Below are 3111 nucleotides of genomic sequence, written 5' to 3'. Positions count from 1 at the left end.
AGAGTAAGCTGCTGCCGTCGGAGCGACTAATGGGGATCCATAATAAACCACAGGAAGAGTAGCTGCTGCCTTGACAGGGAACTAATGGGGATCCATAATAAACCCCAGGAAGGATGTCAGCTTGCTGCCTTGGACATGACGAACTAATGGGGATCCATAATAAACCCCAGGAAGAGTAGCTGCTGCCTTGGAAGGAACTAATGGGGATCCATAATAAACCACAGGAAGAGTAGCTGCTGCCTTGGCAGGAAGTAATGGGGATCCATAATAAACCCCAGGAAGAGTAGCTGCTGCCTTGGCAGGAACTAATGGGAACCATAATAAACCCCAGGAAGAGAAGCTGCGGATCCTTATTAAATACACATACAAATACAACAACATCAATACTTCTACTTCGACAACTACTACAACAACAACCACAACAATGCTTATACTACAACAACAATAATTATACTACTACTACTACTACAACTATAGCAATAATACTTCTACTTCAACAACAACAATAACAACAATAACAACAATAACAACAACAACAACAATAACAACAACATACACTAGACCAGTGTTTCTCAACCTCTGATAAAGTCCTCATCACTCTCTGTCCTCTCACACAGGCCTTTTCTCATTTGGGAATAAAATCTTTCCTCCGCCTCCTCTCCTCCGTCCTCTCTCCTCCACTTTAGACATTTATTTAGCGATCCACCTCTGTAAACTTAATTTGCCCGATGACGCGCAAGTGAAAATACAAGCGCATTTTTTGTACACATTCCCTCTCCTCGGCACCTCTCCTCAATTACCTTTTACCTTTTTCAAAAGGAGGCTAGAGAGGATGGAGGAGAAAAGACACAGGAGCTGAGAAAATTCAATTGACAAAAGGCCACACTCGCTTTCTCTCTCTCATCTCTCTCTCTCCGCCTCTCTCTCATCTCTCTCTCTCCACCTCTCTCTCATGTCTCTCTCTCCACCTCTCTCTCTCTCCACCTCTCTCTCTTTCTCCTCTCTCTNTCTCTCTCTCTCCACCTCTCTCTCTTTCTCCTCTCTCTGTCTCCCTCTTTCTCTCTCTGTCTCTCTCTCTCCACCTCTCTCTCTTTCTCCTCTCTCTGTCTCCCTCTTTCTCTCTCTGTCTCTCTAGCTAACCAACCGGCCCCTCAGGTAGTTGTCTTCTCTATTACCTCTGACTGAACTAGAACTCACCTTTGGAATAATAAGTGGTTTGAATCTGGGTCGTCTTCATGCCACATGCCTGGTAACTCAGACTGGTATCATAGACTAGACGTAACATAGTACATGTAAAGTATGATATGTTATGTTTGGTATGGTTACATAAGCCAGAAGGTTACTTCAGACATGAACGAAAAGAGGGTAGTTAGTCGTGGTGGATGGGTGGGCGTAGATAACGCCTAGCAACCCAAGGGTTGTTTGAATCTCATCATGGACAACTTTACCATTTGAGCTAATTAGCAACGTTGCAACTACTTACTACTTTTTAGCTACTTTGCAACTACTTAGCATGTTAACAAACCCTTCCCCAAACACTAACATTAACCGTTTTAGCTAACCCTTCCCCAAACACTAAACTTAACCATTTAACCTAATCCTAACCCTAACCATTACCCCCTAAATCCTAGACAAGCTAACGTTAGCCAGCTAGCTAATGTTACTGTTAGCCACCTAGCCACCCCTAGCTAACATCAGCCACAACAAATTGGAAATCGTAACCTATCATACAAAATGGACGATGGACATCCACAAATTAATACATACCATACGAAACGTAACATATCATACTAAAATGGAGTGTCGCGGATTTACGTACAGAATACTACAAAATGCACTGAGACCAGGTTGGGTAACTTGTATTGTGTGTCTGTTAAGTAAGTTAGCTCTAGTGAGTGTCAATGTTCTCCCACTGGGAGTGAATTGTTGAATACCTAATGTGTTATCACTARGCTTTCAGCCTGTCCCACCCTGATCTGTTTCACCTGTTTTGTGCTCGTCTCCACCCCCCTCCAGGTGTCGTCCATCTTCCCCATTATCCCCTGTGTATTTATACCTGTGTCCTCTGTTTGTCTGTTGCCAGTTCGTCTTGTTTTGTCAAGTCAACCAGCGTGTTTTTCCTATTCTCTGTTTTTCCTAGTCCTCCCGGTGCTGACCTTTGCCTGCCCTGACCTCGAGCCTGCCTGCCACTCTGTTCTGCCTGGACTCTGACCTGTTTTTTTGATATTTTGCCTGTCCACGACCTGTCTCTTGCCTGCCCCTTTGTTTATAATAAATATCAGAGACTCGAACCATCTGCCTCCCGTGTCTGCATCTGGGTCTCGCCCTTTATCGTTATACAACTATCTAAAAGCACAACAAAATTCCAATGGGGGGGAAAAAAGTCTGATTTTTGGTTTAGCTACATCAAATCAGACTTTATTTAACGTGCATTTAAAGTTTGATTTAGTCCTATTCTTTAACTTCGATTTTTGGTTGAGATGGAACGTATATCCAACATATCAATTATTAATTTGTAGATACACTGGAATTAAATCCAGACTAAGTCAGAGGCTCAGATGGAACTATCCAATCAGAACATCTCCTTCAAATGTTCATATTTGGTTGCGTTGACCACCAAACGCAATTCAACATCTAGTTTGTCTAAAAATGAATCAATTTAAATGTTGGATTCACGTCTCCATCTCAACCAAAAAATCAACATTTAAAATTACGACAAAATCAAATTTAATCTAACTTTAAAGGTACTTTAAATAAAGTCTGATTTGATGTAGTCCTATGTAACTTTTTGGTTGAGACAGAGACGTGAATCCAACATATTAATGAGTAACTTGTAGATTCAATTTGAAATCAACCAGAGTTCTAAACCCTAGGCCCGTATGTGGTCTAAATGGAGACGTGAATCCAAAATATGAATTTAAACCCTAGGCCCGTATCTATTGTCTATTTTCAGTTGGACTCTGGGTTGAATTGAAACAATAGCTGGTTGATGACTTTGCAAATGCTTTATAGGCCTTAATAGTATCATTGATCATATATGACTTATAGATTATGGTTACATTTGCTCTGTTGAAACCTACACTATGGAATGAATTCGATAACAAGAGCGAA

Source organism: Salvelinus sp. IW2-2015, linkage group LG8 (assembly GCF_002910315.2).
Source record: "Salvelinus sp. IW2-2015 linkage group LG8, ASM291031v2, whole genome shotgun sequence".
In the NCBI taxonomy this organism is placed as follows: Eukaryota; Metazoa; Chordata; class Actinopteri; order Salmoniformes; family Salmonidae; genus Salvelinus; species Salvelinus sp. IW2-2015.
This window is presented reverse-complemented; position numbering follows the sequence as displayed.